The sequence below is a fragment of the Phacochoerus africanus genome, chromosome 1, assembly GCF_016906955.1.
Source record: "Phacochoerus africanus isolate WHEZ1 chromosome 1, ROS_Pafr_v1, whole genome shotgun sequence".
NCBI classification, from domain to species: domain Eukaryota; kingdom Metazoa; phylum Chordata; class Mammalia; order Artiodactyla; family Suidae; genus Phacochoerus; species Phacochoerus africanus.
This window is the reverse complement of record NC_062544.1, coordinates 224,399,904-224,417,737: the sequence shown is the minus strand read 5'-3', so window position 1 is coordinate 224,417,737 and position 17,834 is coordinate 224,399,904. Positions and strand designations below refer to the sequence as shown.

General features: G+C 38.2%; 1 protein-coding gene and 1 non-coding gene across 4 annotated transcripts in view; one reads left to right on the top strand and one right to left on the bottom strand.

The window, feature by feature from the left end:
* Positions 1 to 17,834, bottom strand: part of LSAMP (limbic system associated membrane protein) — a 623,529-nt gene that overhangs the window by 454,850 nt on the left and 150,845 nt on the right. The window lies entirely within an intron of this gene.
* On the top strand, positions 12,099 to 12,152 carry LOC125114485 (small nucleolar SNORD12/SNORD106). Its single transcript, XR_007131817.1, has one exon. It is a non-coding gene; the product is annotated as a small nucleolar SNORD12/SNORD106 (small nucleolar RNA).

Here is a 17,834-nt window from a genome sequence, read left to right as displayed (position 1 = left end):
TCAGATATTTAATCATGGCTCTAGTCCAGCCCAGCCACATGCTGGCACAGTTCAGCTTCTGACATCACACTCTCTGGGAGATTCACGGGAGCTAAGGGAGATTGTTCGGTGTTTCTGTTTTGTTGTGAATAACAAGAGATGAAGAGTTAGAGAAGCTGGAGATGGGGATAGGTAAATACTATCCTCATCAGCCCTATTCTATTTATTTTTAATCCACTCACTTTCCAAGTCTCTATTTTACAGTCCTCTATTTCTCTGACAATCCCTCTGGTGATCTGACAACTGTTTTCTAACGTTCATTCACTACATGGGTATTGTTATGTCTCTACTGATTTTCAGTTGAAGGAGGCTGGTTAGAGATCAGGCCCTCATTTTAAACATAATTTTTTTTTTTTTAATTTGCCTTTTAGGGCTGCACCCTCAGCATATGGAGGTTCCCAGGCTAGGGGTTGAATAGGAGCTATAGCTGCCAGCCTACGCCAAAACCATAGCAATGTTGGATCCAAGCTACATCTGTAACCTACACCACAGCTCACGGCAACGCCGGATCCTTAACCCACTGACTGAGGCCAGGGATCAAATCCGCAACCTCATAGTTCCTAGTCAGATTCGTTTCTGCTGTGCCACAATGGGAACTCCATTTTAAGCATATTTATAATGTTGCACATAACTTTACTGAAAACCATTTTTGTCATGAACAAGCATATGCTCAGGAACACCAGAGCTGTCCATTTCTCCCTTCCTGAGAAAGGGTCACCTACAGAAAAACTAAAATCTAGGTTGGAAATTTTTTTTAAATTGGGAATTTGGCATTTGTCTGTAGTAGTCATTACTGACTTCCAAGAGATTACAGGATTGCATTGCTATTAAGGCTCAGTGTGGAATAGCACCTAGTGCTTCATATTATAACAGGTTTTACATCCGTCTTTTTGATGATACTGTAAATTCTCAAATCCACAGATAGAGGGCTCATAGCCCTGCCATCTGCTTCCCCATCAGAAGAAACACAGTTTATACTCTTCAAGAATATGGCTTTAGTTTATATGTCCTGATGCTCTGCCCACAGTAATTTAAGTCATTCCAGGGTGATGGAGTCCTTATAAGGGGAAATTTCTTCCCCCAATGCCCTTTCCTACACCCATGTCAAAACAACTGTCCAAAGAAGTAGTACATCAGCTTTCCCAAAGGTGAGAAGAAAGTATTACAGTTATGGAGTTCTCGTTGTGGCTCAGCAGTAACGAACCCAACTAGTATCCAGGAGGACATGGATTCGATCCCTGGTCTCACTCAGTGGGTTAAGTATTCAGCATTGCCGTGAGGTATGGTATAGATCACGGCGCGGCTTAGATCTGGCATTGCTATAGCTGTGATGTAGGCCAGCAAAGGCAGCTCAGATTTGATCCCTAGCCTGGGAACTTCCATATGCCACCAGTATAGCTCTTAAAAAAAAAAAAAGAAAGTGTTACAGTCAACAGTGTAACTATCTTGGTCATTCTTTGGGGCTGACATATAGGCCTCATCAAAGCATCTATGCTGAACAAATAAGGCCCCATTAAGGTTCCTTTGTCAGTGTGTGATTTTGGCATTTGTTTCCCCCTTGTGGTCTTCCTTTGACCTGGGCTCCCATCGTAACAGTTTATTCTTACATCAAAATCAAAAACAATATATATTCTTATCTTTGGTTTAATTTTTTAAAAGTTTTTACCTTTAAATAACTATCAGCATGAATGGGGACGAAGAAGCTTTTGTCTTGATTTTTTTCAAATAATTATAAAGAACTTTATTTCCAAAATTGCACTTGGTTGATAGATCTAACAGTTTCCTTTATTTTCACTGCAAGAAATTATCATCTTGATTTTTATTTATTTGTTCTTTGTCTTTTTGCTATTTCTTTGGGCCGCTCTTGCGGCATATGGAGGTTCCCAGGCTAGGGGTCGAATCGGAGCTGTAGCCGCCAAGCCTACGCCAGAGCCACAGCAACGCGGGATCCAAGCCGCGTCTGCAACCTACACCACAGCTCACGGCAACGCCGGATCGTTAACCCACTGAGCAAGGGCAGGGACCGAACCCACAACCTCATGGTTCCTAGTCGGATACGTTAACCACTGCGCCACGACGGGAACTCCCATTGATTTTTATTTTTTAACATAAGGGAAGTGTTTTATTTTCTCCCCTTGAGAGTTTGCTAGTTGTTTTTTGTTGTTGTTGTTGTTGTTTTTCCTCCAGGGTCACAATTACTTAAAACTTTATACTTCGCTTTAACACCCCTTTCCACTGCTAGCCAACCTCTTCCCTCCCTTTTTGTTCCACACAAGGGGAAATTGCAGAGAAATACTACTTAATTATCATGCCACGTAACTAATTAAAAGTGGGATCCTTGTGTATGGTATGCTAATGAGCTATTAGAGATCCAGCATGCTTTAGTGACAAGATATGGGTTCCTATTCTGCCCTTCACCTGGCTGTGGATTTCCAGTTGACAGTTAACAATGATGAGATGGGAATTTATTATGCCGCTTGCAAGCCAAGAACTTTGGGAGAGGGCAGAAAGGTCAGACAACAAAATCACTCAGAGGAAGCAACACCTGAACTGAAACCAAGAGACCAAAAATAAAATAAAATAAAAGTAAATAAATACATCTGAGGATTCCATCTGTAGGAAACAATGGAATGTGTAGAGCACAGGGCAGAGGGTGTTCAACAAATAGGAAAGTTTCATTCTTATTTTTGGTGGGCCCAGTGATGGAAGATGAGTATGTTTGAAGTGAAATATTGATTAGCTACTTGTATGTATGTCATCTGTCCAGATTTGAGTATATTAGTTAAGAAGTCCTCTGAAGACAGCCTAAAATGATTGGCATGTCACACAGAGGTGAGGTCGGAAGCATGCAAAGAAGTGTATAGAAAGGAAAGAGGACACAGGGAGAGAGGGCAGATAGAAAGAATGACTATTTATAATTATTTTTGTCTATGAGAAAAATATCACAAATGGACAAAGCAGGGATGTGAGCAAGAAGCAAGAAGATAACCACACTCATGCTAATGATAATGATAATCAATACTGGGTTTTCCTTTCTTGGAGGCAGGTACCTGCTAAGTACTTTAAATGCATTATTTCATATATAGCCATCCTAGAGAGCACTACAATATCAGTGTAGGGTTCTACAACAAGTTCTTCTGACTTATTGCAGAAGTTCTTAGTTTGAATCTCTATTTAGAGATAAATAGACCATTATCTGAATATGCATTCTGAAGCAATGCCCAACCTAGCAAGGAATTTTATTTTGAGATAAATAGACCATTATCTCTAAATAGAGATTCAAAACTAAGAACTTCTGCAATAAGTCAAGAAGAATGGACTTTCAGCAACCACACTGAGCTCAAATGCAAAGCAACCACTGCATCTTTTAAGGGTCACTGTGCTCTGGATCTAAAATATAGCAGGTACTCAATTAAGAGGAAATAAACAATAGAATGTTAATAACGTAAGAGAACTTTGAGGTGGCCTGTTCCTTTTCATTAATAAACAGTATTGGAAGTCAGAGAAGAAATGGCTTCCATGATCTGATGCTGGTGCTACCATGTACTATGCATCTATTACTCAACCTCTAATAAGGAATATGCATTCTGAAGCAATGCCCAACCTAGCAAGGAATTTTATTTTGCTGCTCCCTCAGTTCATGATGTGCTTCTGCTGACATTCCTTTAGGTTAGGAACAATTACTCCCTTTCTCCTTGTCTTATTACAACTGAAAAGAGAAAAGCAGCAATCAGAATTTTCAGGGAAGTTCCTTACTTGCAAAGGGGAGAAGGCCACATGCCAGGCCCATCTCTGCCCCCTGGGAACCTCAGCGTTAACTTGGCAGAGACACTGTCACTAGAGCAGCAGCTCCCACACTGAGGTGCTGACCAGGTTAGGAACCTATTTTCCTGCCATCACATGCCCTTCAACAATAAAAACGTAATTTCTATGTTCCCCCAATATTTATTCTTCCCTTCCACCCCATAAGAGAATGTCTATATAATTAGCAATGGCTTTAGCTAAAAACCTCCTCTTGCAGATGGAATGGCCCCATGAGATATAAGTAAAAGTCAATGGGTAGAGGTTCCAGGACGTTCTCTGAGGGAGAGATGGGAATGTAATGGCTGGACTTCCAAAGATGTCCTTGGACCTAGAGGGTGGAAGCTGTCCATTGGAGATGGCAAAGTCAAATGATAGGCAGTTCTGATATAATTTTAGCCCTGTATATCTCTTGTAGACTATTTTATGTGAAGGAAAACGAAAAGCCCTCATTTATTTAAGCTATTTTGTTTGGGCTTTCTGTACTATGCCACTAGACCTAACCCTAACTAATACATCCTTTCCCAAACTCCTCTTACTATTCTTAGACTAGTAAGTATCTCAAAATTTTCTTTGTGGTAGATAAGATACCACCACCGCTTTTTACTCTAGTTTAGAAAAAGGACTCCTTTTGGTAAGCAAAGTGTCATGTCAGCTATACATGCATTTCTTGCCTGATAATCAAAACTTCTTTTCCTTGTTATAATTCAAAGATTAGGCGCAAATCTATACTGTATCCTTCATATAACACATGACCTAATGTTTTTTCTTTCTTTCTTAGCTATATCTGAGGGACTTAGAGTGGGGAGAGGTTTGGAAAAAAAAAAACAATCAGGTTCTTTATATGCTTATACTGCTGCCAGATGGGAGCCTGGAGGTTCATGGCACCTCTTTAATATCCTTAGGGCCCTGCAATTTTGGGAGGGATCAGAGAGAAGCATTGCTTTTTGGAAAACTCGACAAGTGTAAAATCCTTCTGTTTTTTGGTTTGACCTCAATATTTTGTGCCTGTTTCCAGATTTTCTAAAGTTCTTTCATTTCTTCTCTCTTTCTTTCTTTCTTTCATTTTTGTTGTTTCTTTTGTACTTTACTCATAATTTTAGAAACAGTTGCACATTTACAGAAATAATATTATTCTTTTGAAGGCTGAAGGACAGGGTTGGCAAGAGGGTAGGGATTTCCATGGAGTAAAGGAGGTAACTTTGGGAAGGGTGATTTGAACAGTAAATGAAATACAGCCCAACATGATGAAGTACTTGTGTAACTGCAGATCTTTCAGTGGGCTGGATAGATGTTATCCATGTTAGCATATCCACATGGGTCCCACTTTCCCTGGTAAGACCTAGATAAGCCCTCCCATTGGATGGTCCCAAGAGCTGAGAAAGCTGCTACATTGAGAAGGGCTCTACCTATTCCTTTTTCATTATCACTTCTCTCCCATATACTAGTACAAGGTCCTTTCATGCATCTCTCAATTACGCCTAAACGGTAAAATCATGGAGGTATAAGTAAAAATTTTAATGATGAGTGCCTATGAATTTTTTCCCTTTTTTATACAATGTAAATTGCAATCTCTCTTATTAAATGTTAAATGAAACATACAACATACATATATGCTTTGTCCAAAATCACATTTGGATCTTTGGTATCCTCAAGGCTTAATAAATTGTTTAGAAATATTTATTGGAGTTCCCATTATGGCTCAGTGGTAAGTAACCGTACTAGTATCCATGAATATGTGGGTTCGATCCCTGGCCTCGTTCAGTGAGTTAGAAGATCCGGCATTACCATGAGCTGTGGTGTAGGCTGCAGACATGGTTCGGATTTGGCATTGCTGTGGCTGTGGCATAGGCCAGCAGCTGCAGCTCCAATTTGACCCCTAGCCTGGGAACTTCCATAAGCCATGGGTTCAGCCCTAAAAAGAAAAAAAAAAAATATTGACACACAATGCCCAAGGAATACTTGCTTAAGTTTGAATAATACATAATGAACTAATGAATGAATGTCCTAATGGCTTTGCTTTCAGTCCTAGCTGAATTTTATTTGTGTAATGGCATTCTGTATTCAAGCTAACAATGAGCTTATTCCGTTGTAAAGCAATCTAACAATAAGGTGACCACATAATCCAAACTAGGACATTTTTGAGGCACTATTAATAATTGCTTTGAAACAACTAATATAAACTGGGATTATCCTGAGCAAATAGAGGTATATATATAGTATACCTCTCTCTATATATATATCCACCTTCTTAAAAACTACACAGCTCTTTGCTTGATCCCTTGATAAGGATCACAAATGAATCTGAATTCTGATAGTATGCAAAGGTTTGATTTTCTCAATGTTTAAGCCAAAAGAAGTACCCCAAAATTGTGTATGTATGCTTTACTCTGCACAATGGATTGCTTCCTGAACAACTGTGTTTACTGGATTTTTAATAATGAAAGTTACATATACATTCCCATGGGCACTTTATAAAGAATCTCAGTACTGAACCATTTTTAAAGTGATAAAATTCTAAAATTTGAATAATCAGCCCTCCCACTGGGAACTCAGATATGCAATTTATTTGCTTATAAGTTAAAGTTTGTTTAGTTTCATATTGAATTTTTCAAAGTATGACATATCTTCAGGCCGTAGTCTTGCATGAAATATGCCCTAATAATATGTGACTGGTCAATTATTCACCTAGGGCAATTTTAGTCACCTAAGACTGTTACTCTAATGAAGTTGCCATCTTAATGGGGTGATAGACAGAAACAATAGAGGACTGTCACAGAGCAACGTGAAAGGACAATTTCTCTTCAAGATAGCACCCCATCTTCCGAGGTAGCCACAGAATTAAAATCCTTCTACCCCATGAAAACTATAATAGGAGTGTCTGCAATTAAGGTTGTGGGGTTAGATGGACCGTAGAGCTCCTTTATTGCATTTGAGATCTAGACTGTTATAGTCTTACTAGTTGAGTTTATCAGAGTGACTTTAGTAATACCAGAGATGAATCTGGTAGCATAAGCATCAGCCTCGGCCCTTCAGTGGCCAACAAAGACTAATTAAGAAGTGAAACATTGGTTAAGTTGCTCTCCATTAGGGCCAAGATAATGTATTCCTGGAAGTACCAGGACGCTGTAATTGCTAGGCCCTAGATAACTCTGATTTAGTAAGAGAGCTTTAATGTTTAACATATGTTAAGGTTCTAGAAAACCTTTCAGCTATGACTGGTACTGAAGGCTCCGTGTGTATCCTGTTTGAGCTGCAAACATAGAATGTCACTTTATAAAAGATGTTTAACACTTAGCATGTTAAACCCAACCCTTTCAACCCATCCAAACATCTCACTTGAATAGTCCTATATAATAAGCAGTATCAATACCATAACTTGAAGTTAAGAAAATTTAAAGTGTAACCCAGGTTGTGTTAGTCACTAGGTCTGAGAGCTAAACAAAGTTTGTTTACTTATCCAAATATTAATTACTTCATATATAACATTAGAGGATTTGGACCACATATACTATAGATTTCTTTCATAATTAACATTTTAGGAGTAATTCCTTGAAGCCTCTAATAGAAACCTAGGATGTTACAGGATGATATAATGAAGGTCCATGGTTAGAGCTGATGGCCAAGAAGGGAACTAACTCAAAACTTAAGCCAATAAAAAAAAGAAATCAGTCTTTCTGACATAATATAGCTTACTGTCAACATGTAAACATCAGATATCATGCTATTACCACCATAACATATTCTTCAGTTTAAAAATTAATCTGTAATACATAACAATTACATTACTTATCTTACAGAAGAGGAAACAGATGCAAAGGAGTTAAGTAACTTCTCCAAGTTTGCTAGAACTTAAGAACTTAAAAAACAGTCCAGATTTGCTTACTTCCAAATAGTCTCTTTCATATCTTAGATTTCTTCAGGTGGAAAATCACAAGAAAACTTAGTTTATGTTAGTAAACAGCACTAGGTGCTCTAGGATTATTGAATGAAAACATTCTACTTTACTAACAGTAGGAAACAAATGGAAACACTTTTACACTTCTCTTCAACTATCTCCACCCTCATATCTTATACCATAGAGGTACTTTGTATACAGGGAAGGACAGCGAATAAAATGCAATCAACTGGCTAAGAAACAATGAGCCAACTTGCAGTTGGTCTAAAAGATAAGCTATACTTTTATTACTGTTTTGGGAAGAGTAATCCAGTAATGATACCTAAGCACATCCTTGGACTCCTTTCTGCTGCAGAGAAGGACAGTTAGAAGCTAAGGACAGAAATAAAATAGTACAATCCTCTAGATTCTATCTGAATTGAGTAGAGGGGAAAATGAGCTGAAATTCAACTGTGAAGGGGAAAAAATAAAAAGTGATGACATGGAAACTGGATTTTCAAAAAGTAGGTAGAGTGAAACAGGAGGTGGATATAGAGAGAGAAGTTCCTAAGGCCCTATGTTTCTGCCTTTGCATTGACCACTTATTTATGTATATGTCTTGTGAATTATAGAACCACAAATACACATATATAACAAAAACAAATAGAGAAACAATACATGTGTTGATAACCCTTCTGTCTAGTGATGCATTTGTACATGGACAGAGGCGTATCATGAATCCCAATATGTCATGGGAACAGAAGCTACTACTAATTAAATATTCAGAGAAAGGAAAAAATAACACTAGAGGAGTTCCCATCATGGCGCAGTGGAAACAAATCCAACAAGGAGCCGTGAGGTTGAGGGTTAGATTCCTCACCTTGCTCATTGGATTAAGGATCTGGCGTTGCTGTGAGCTGTGGTGTAGGTCACAGACAGGGCTTGGATCTGGCGTTGCTATGGGTCTGGTGTACGCCGGCGGCTACAGCTCCGATTAGACCCCTAGCCTGGGAACCTCCATATGCTGCGGGTATGGCCCTGAAAAGACAAAAGACCAGAAAAAAAATTTAATTAAAAATTAAAAAAAAAATAACACTAGAAAACAAAAACCTACAATGCCAAGACTTTGGATTGACATTCTTTCACTGGGCAAGAAAAGCCCCATTGTTTTATACAAATACCATCTAGATTTATCTTCTTACATTCATTGAATGATTATTCCCAAGGTAACTGATGATGGCTACAGGTAGTAAGTAGTTCAATACTCATCCTAAAATTTGTTATATGATGGACCACTGGCTAATGAGATTTGTTTTCTTGAGGAAGAGTTAACCTAATTTTTGTTGGCTGCCTATGGCGAAGCAAAGCCTTTGAACTATACTGATGTCTTATTTTTCTCTTGGTCATGACTTTTCTTGGTTTTTGCTTTATTTTGATTCAAAGACAACAGGGATAACTGCTCATCTCCTGGTAGGTGCAAGACACATACAGATTATGCCACCTTCTATGTGTAGGAATCTGCTCTAAATAGGTGGTAGAAAAGTTAATTAATATGAAAAAAAAAATCCCCAAATTTTGGTTTGCTATTTGATTTAAATGTCTTAGCTATAATAAACAAATTTTTTGTCATTGTTTAATTTTCTACTCTTTTCATGGAAGCAGCACTTTGAGTATAAATAACGTCTCACAATCAGGTAAATTACTTCCAGAGCTTTATGACATGCTAATGTGCTCCTTTGGATTTCCTGAGTCCTTCTGCTGTTATTAAGTGCTGCCATTCACTGTTTGAACACTACTTAGAATTGCACACTATTCCTCAAAAGGTCATCAAAGCACTTAATAATTTTAGAAAGAGATAAGCAGGACAGAAGACCTTATCTGTATATCAAATGTGAGTTCATGTGTGACCTGCAACACCAGCCAAACTGCTGTCCCTATCAATCCTACCTCCACTTCGCCCTATCCTTGACTAGCACCATGCTGGTAAGGACTCCACGACTCCCCACGCTCATCCTGGCATCTACATTGATTTGCTATGGAGCCTCTGACCAGTCACAGATGGAAATTTACCCTCATGTTAATGTAAAAAGGAAACTAAGAGAAGTAGAATGTCCATGTAAAATGTACTGAGGAGAGATAACCCACACTCTTGCCTACAAAGTAAAAACTACAAACTCCAAAAATTCTTTTGGGTTTGTAGTTTCAGTGCTAGACATAAATTACCATTTTCTGGGGAAATCTATTTCAGAATGTGGAATTATGACTTTTTATTTTGAATTGCGTGTATGTGTAACACATTCTCTCTTTCTGTCTCTGCCTATATCTTTGTCTCTTTCTGACTCTGTGTGTGTGTTTGCCTGTCTGTCTTTCCAAAAGTGCCTGGATGGCCAGCTACTATGGATTTCTATTTTATTTTTTTATTTTTTTGGTCTTTTTGCTATTTCTTTGGGCCGCTCTTGCGGCATATGGAGGTTCCCAGGCTAGGGGTCTAATCGGAGCTGTAGCCACCGGCCTATGCCAGAGCCACAGCAACACGGGATCTGAGCCGCGTCTGCAACCTACACCACAGCTCACGGCAACGCCGGATCGTTAACCCACTGAGCAAGGGCAGGGACCGAACCCGCAACCTCATGGTTCCTAGTCGGATTCGTTAACCACTGCGCCACGACGGGAACTCCTTTTTATTTTTTTATTTTATTTTATTTTTTTTTGATTTCTAAAAGATTTTTTACCATGAGTAGCCCCAGATTTCTTCCAAATTTAAGATTCTCTTCTGTTTCTTTTCTGTTTTTTTCTAAGTACTTTCTCTGTTTTCTCACTAAATTTCATCTCTTCATTGTAAACCATCTCAGAAGAGATTTCCTGCCTGGTCTGCCTCACATTTAGTATATTATTTTCAGAATTTACATTTTCCCTTCCTCCACCTTTGACCTTTGCTCTGAGTTTTCATACTTAGTCCATATATTAGAATTTGAAAGACACAGAGGTTGTACTGGAATATGATTAAAAACATGTTGTCATTGTATTATGTGGCTTATACTTCTGTTTTGTTTTTTCAGTATTATCTAGCTGCTCCATTAACTAGGATTTAGGTAATGGAAGAATAAATAAATGTCAGGAGCTCTTAAGAACTGGGAATATAAATGAAACAATGTTAATAAAACTGATGCTTTTCTATGTAATATCAGATATGTAAATCTATCAGCTTTGTTTACTTTTAAAGCATTTTTGTATGCTTTTTATGCTTAAAATATTGTTCTATGTGAAATAAACACCCTCGACCCATGTGTTTCAATTTCAGTAGTTAATTCCCAACACACTGAGTACTAGGTGCTGAACAAATAGGTTTTTCTCACATCTCAAGCCACTTAAAACCATAGCCTATATGAGGTTAAAACCAACAAAGCAATGAAACAAAAGATGTTTGTCACTAAAGATGGTAAAGAAATTTCTGATTGCTCATTAAATTTTTGTTTTTACCATTTTCCAGTTAAAAGATCTTTTCAGGAAAGGATGAAATTTATATGACGTTTATATTGTATTAGGTATTGTAAATGATGTAGAGATGACTGAAAGTAAACTGGAGGAATTGTATAGGTTATATGCAAACACTACACCATTTCATATATGGGATTTTTTTGCATGTTGGACTTTGATATTGCAGGGAGATTCTGGAATCAAGCCTCCATGCATATGGAGGCACAACTGTATAGTACATACAAATTTAACATAACTGCTCTATAGTTTAGGACTTTTTTTAATCTTGAGAGGAGGTGGTGTAAAGAGACCATTATCTATAACTAGGAAATATCTCGATTAGAAAGTAAATGAATCTACCTGCTTCCTTTATGTTATGGTTGGATGTACCTCTTAAAGCCCTCAAAAAGATACATTTGAATTTTTTTAAATGTTACTTTATGCAGGATTACTCAACATAGGAACTTAAGGGTTACTTTAAGAGTTAGTTTAGACTGAAAATAGACATATCTCAGAAAGGGTCAAGAAGTTTCATGGATAACAGATAGATAAGATAAGAGAAGAGGGCCTTTGTGGTAGATACTAAGCTGAAAGATTGAAGTCTGCAAAGAAATCTCATGAAGAACAGAATATGAGTCCAAATACAAGGATCTGGCCCATTGGAGCAACTCTTATTGAGAACATCCTAGACAACCTGCCTAGAGGACAGCCAGGCAGAGGGTCCACTACTGAATGGGATGGCCACCAGTGGTCACTAAGGAGAAACTGGAATGTACAGAACTCCAAGGCACTCATGTTTTTCTCATTTGTTCATAGTTGTGGTCAGATGCTGTCCACCCACAAGTTAGTACACATGGATCACAAGACATACAGTATACAGTTAGGTGAATCAAAAGAAAAGCCATTCCCCAACAGATCGACCATGTTGATCTAACTCTCTAAGCCAGTTTCTGTCTGATAGGCCAGTTTGAGCAGCTCTTTTGTCCCCTACTCCCTTGGGCATCTAGCTGACTGAGCTCATGTTTCATTGTTTTCATCTTAGGTTTACTACTGGCAGAAAGCAGACTTTGAATGGACTATCGTTTGAAAAGAACTGGGCTAGAGCACCCCGTGTTCCTCAGGATAATGAGAAAGTGGATTCCAGCCTGATTTTGCCCTCAGCTTGGTTCAGTCTATCCTGTAACAGGCATTTATCAGCTATGGGCTTGGAATACAGGGCCTCAAATGACTGACCCTGTGCTCTCTAGAGAAAGCATGACTTGGTTGATCAAGTCCCACAAGGTGATTCTGCAACCCAGGTGTCCAGAGTTGGAAAAGCCTGTGCCTGCTCTGAAGAATCAGTTACTAATTTTGTAGCCTCCCTATCTGGAAAATCAAGTCCTTTAAATCAAAAAAAAAAAAAAAAAAAAAAGAAAGAAAAGAAAAGAAAAGCCAGTAGTGGCAGCAGGGTTACAGTTTCAGATACTTGGTCTGTGCATGAGTGAACAGTTGAATGATCATCAAACATGCAAAAGAACACGGTCCTTGAAAAGGCAGGTCAAACCATATTAGCTCTATAAACATAAATGGACCATAACTCTCAAGTGGGAAGTTTTGTATGATAAACTTGTGGTTAATATCATCAGTCAATACCTACTGACTCAATATACTTAACTTTCTAAGTAGGTAGCATCATTCCAGGGCTATCTTATCCCTACATTTCTTCAACATTTGCTTTAAGCACGGTAATTCACTCACCCTTCTTGTGCCAGTTTTTAGACATCTGCAAAAGAGTAAAACCACAATATGCCTCCCCATGTATACATCTGTCAGAACTGCAACAGTCAGCTGGCATAAGGGTTAAAAGTCCCAGGATAGATATATTCCTTGTTTAGAGTCATGATAGACTCAGCCTATTCTTATTTTCATCACACAAAAGAAGAAAAGCATGTTCACTGCTTAATATAAGAAGTTGCCCTATCTTTTGGACACCTAAATGATATTGGTACTGTGAGGTACAAGATTTCATTGCAATGTTTAATAATCACTGTAACCCCATTTAATGTTATTTATCTGTATGAGATATTGTGCTGACAAAACTGCACATTTAAGAGAGGGGCTGAAAGCAATAATCCTATAATAAAAGTGAAGTGTATTAAAGATGGAAAGCACTGTTACCACAGGTAAAATCCTTTGAGGGCACTGAACGTTTTTCTTATTTATAATTTAGTCCCAGCAGGACAACCCTTCTGTGTGCTGATTATCAGAGCAATTCTAGCTTTGGGGAGCAAAAAAAAGTCACACGCACACCCAGAAGCTGAAATAAGCTTTTCCCTTCGTGTGATTTAAGAGCTATTGTCACTCTGTGGAACTCGGAAAATTATTCCATTTGAAAATAATTCAGCTCCTAGATTATATATTGTCTAGGTTTCCTCTTCCTGCTCTTTACTAGTGAGGACATTTAAATGATACTATTAGCTGATTTTTTTTTTTTTTTTACTGCTTATTCTCCACCTGAAGTTATTATCCTCAATTCATGATATCATACTCATCTGCAAAGCAACCAAACAGGAACATGGATTAAGTTGGAGGAAATAAACAAGATGAATAGAGAGATTTGTAAAGCAGAAGGAGCCAGAAAGAGAGGGGTCTCTGGGGAGGTATGGGTACATGTCTGGCTCTTTTCACCTCTAAGTTGCTGATTTAACTTAACCTAAGTTTTAGTTACTAAGAATTGCTTCTATTGCAACACGGCAGTGGCCACAGATAAAGTAAGAAAGCCACTTTCTGTTGAAAAGTATCTACCAAAATTAGCTCCTAGGACGACAATGTTGTCTGTGTTTGATGTGAATCAAATTACAGTTCAACACTCAACAGCTAACCTGGCAAGTGGTTATTTCTCAAAAGATCTTTGTGGGATAGATATTTGATAAGTATGTCTTTATTGAATTAGAATGTATTCTGCCAAATTGACTGCTTTGTTAATCCTTTAAAAAAAAAAAAAAAAGGCTGCACCTGCAGCATATGGAAGATCCCAGGCTAGGGACTGAATCCCAGATGCTACAAACTATGCTGCAGCTATGGCAACACTGGATCCTTTAACCCACTACACCAGGCTAAGGATTGAACCCGAGCCTCAGCAGCAACCTGAACCACTGTGGTTGAATTCACAGCCCACTGCATGACAGAGGCAACTCCTTGGTTAATCCTTTCATATTAACTCATCTGCCTCAAGCAAAATGGGTGGCCCTTCTAGCCTAGGGTCATCCTCTGGGGACAGCTGAGGAAACCCCTATTCTGCCAGTGCCCTGGGAGAGTGTAAGTGATGTTTCACTCCATACAACTGTCAGTAAGTCTTTGTACCTGCTTTTGGCTATTACTGTAGGAGGGTTTCCATAAAGATTCTTTTTGCTAGTACTTGCCTCTTGAATAAAATTCAGATATGAGTCATAGGAAGACATTCACCATTTTTCTGTTCTGTATTTTAAAATTGTATTAAATTTTATGTGTCCTCAGGAAAACAGAGGTATAGAGGACAGCCTGAGAAAGTGAGAAAGCCTTCTGCCTTGCCCTCAAACACATACATGTCACCTCTTAGTAAATTACTGGTCACAAGAAGTCTGCCTTCCAGAGGAAGGAGAATCACACAAGAGCATCACCTAGAGCAGAATGGTCTTCTCACAAAAGGCCTGATTTCCAGCTGGGTTTTTCCAAAATGATGGCATCCCTGTTACTGGCTTTCTTGGCTGCCCAGGAAATACACTTCCCTCCCTAGACAAATATCTCTTCTTTAGTTTAGCTACTGTCACTGAATAAAATTAGGTGTAAAAGAACAGGAAGTTTATTAGTAATTGTGTCTGTGTCATATGAAAGATTCTCTGTGCTGATTTTTGCCTGTGCTAGTCTCATATCTTGGAAAACTGTATAAATGTTTCATATTTTTATAAGAATTATGTGCTTGCCTAAAGAAAATATATTCTTGGTTGTTATATTTTATAGCTTGTAATTATTGAAGAAATAAAATTATGTTCAATAACACCACTACTTGTATATTGCTGACTGCTGAGTATATATTATCCATATTGAATTTTGGAAATCTGTTATAGAGTACATGAAGATTTCATCTAAAACGGTAAGCATTTCTAGAGATACATTTTCCCTAAATTCCACAAGTTAACGATTATTGAACTCTGTGGTAAATGAGTTTTGCATATACTGTGATAGATTAGCTGCATTTACCCTCTTTTCAATATCATCTGTTCTGGCAAATGTCAAGAATACATTACAAACATTTACTATTATTTATAACCAGTCCTAGTTAGGAAAACAATACATTGAAAATCTGAGTTTGAGCCAAATATGGAGCCTGTAACACAGGCATTTATGAGGGGTCTTTATAGTTAAAGAACTAAAAACACTGGTGGCTTCAATTAAGGATGATTCTTGTAAACTTTCTGTTTTGGTACAACTTAGGACAAAATAGCATCTGACAAGAAACATGTATACCACAGAAGACAAAGCAATGAAAAGTGATAAGGGTATTAACTCAGTAAGTAACAACTTTATAACCTTCACATATTTCACCTAAATCATATCAGTTCCCCACCATGACAACTGAGTTGAGGAAAGCAAAACAGATATTTTTACTTTAGAGAGGAAGACTTAGAGCCTTTGAGAAGTGAAGCATCTCAGCGTCACATGACTCACGAGTAGACCTGAAGGGACCTGGACCCAGTTCCCGAGCGCCTGTCCTCAGCTTTTTTCCCTGTACTAAACTGGAGAGAGGGGCATTTTCAGGGACTCAGTGACTGAAACTTTCCATTTACATGTGCCAAATTGTTCTTCTTTCCTAAAGGAGATTGGCTGTGGGTCAGGATTCAATAGACTGAGGAAAGAGACCCAGTACTGGCATCTATTTCGAAACATGGTGCTGGCCAGGACTTTTTTTAAATGCCGTATTACTGGACAACGCTTAGGGGCAGGGGCTTCTAAACAAACTTGTATAGACTTGGAAATAAACATCTTTTGAGAATGTGGTTCACTTACATGAGGAGGCAACTGACAGCATTTGCTAGGTGACTGTCTCTGTCCTGTAGCTCCTCTTTCTTGCCAAAAGTCTTGTCGCCATCTTTCATGATTCCATTTATTCCCCTCTAGCCAGTGGAAGTGATCGCTCAGCACAAATTTAAAGAATGGAATGTGCTGCTTCTCGTGAAGAGCTCAGGAAGGTGTAATTTTTTCCTGACAAAATACCTCTCTAATAAGTAGAAGAAATTATTCTATCCTCAGGAAACTGGAAGACATTGAACACACAAATGAAAATGAAAGGGAAAGGGAAGGAGAAATGGAAAGGGGAGATGGAGGGAAGGAAAATGCAGGTGGTAGAATAAGATGAAAGAAAACCCAGCAGTCACAGTTTTACAATGATACAATCCTGAGACTTACTGGATTCCTGAAAAAAGTACAGGAAGTTAGACTGAAGAGGCTTTGTGGAGGAGACTTTGAGGGAGGTTTGAGGAGGGAAAAGAGAAGCATATTAAAGATGCATGGAAGTGGAGCAGAGCAGAGGCAGGGGAGGACAAGCTGTACCTCCTCTGAAACTCTTACAATCTATTTCTCAAGCTTCACAGGAGCTGACATCTTGCTGTTTTCAAAAAGAAGTGCATGTTAAGAAAGTTGGAGAGACAGTCCATTTCCCTTACTGTTCATGACAATTACCCATTTTGTAATTAGATGAGAAAGAATGACAGCTATCCCAACCCATCAATGTAAGCGCAAGAGTCATATTTTATCTCTACAATGGCCAGATTCACACATGGCAGTTAAAGTGTGTGTTAAACAGCATCCAAAAAATAGGCATGATAACATTGTCTTAGAGGACTCTTGTGAGGACTAAATTGGAGTATGAAACTGTTTCGTGAAATATAAGACACTATACAAATAATGAAATGCTATTACTAGTATTATTTTTAGTATGAATGCAATTTCAAGGGTCTATCTCTTCATGTTGAATAGATGCTCTGTTAAGTCTAAAGACAATAGCTACATCTTTTGAGAAGATGATTTCATTCAGGACAGTCACAATCTGGTGCATATTTAATTTGGAATTTTCCATAGCTATTGGGTATTTCCCCACATTGTCTACACCATATTTTAGTACTAATCAACAAACGCTGGTTATATTTATGTCTGATAGGTGTCGATCTGAAATAAAAACTTCCTTTTTCACATTAACAATCTTATTAATTACCCTTCTGCTACTACCAATAAGAAGGTCTACTGCTGTTACAGAAAAGAACGCTATTTAAGTGATTATGCATGAGCTGCTGCTTTGTTTATTTTCTATAAGAAAATCCAGATGCTCTTTAAAAACATTTTCACTCTCTACTAAAAGTGAGAATAAGTTTGATAAATTTTCATGCTCAGAATGTAGATTCGGCTCATGCTGAGCAGAACTGAGTTGAGATAGTGACAACGTGGTGTGATTTAACTAGGGACAGAAGATGAGATGTAGAGAGCAGGGGTTAGAGGTGAGGAACAGAGCCAGTTGCCTCTGGTTTATCCCATCCCCAATTTTACAAGGACAAAAATACCAGGTAATGTCCAAAATATCTCTTGTAGAGTCAACCTCTGGAAACAACCTATAGTTTGGAGACGTGCC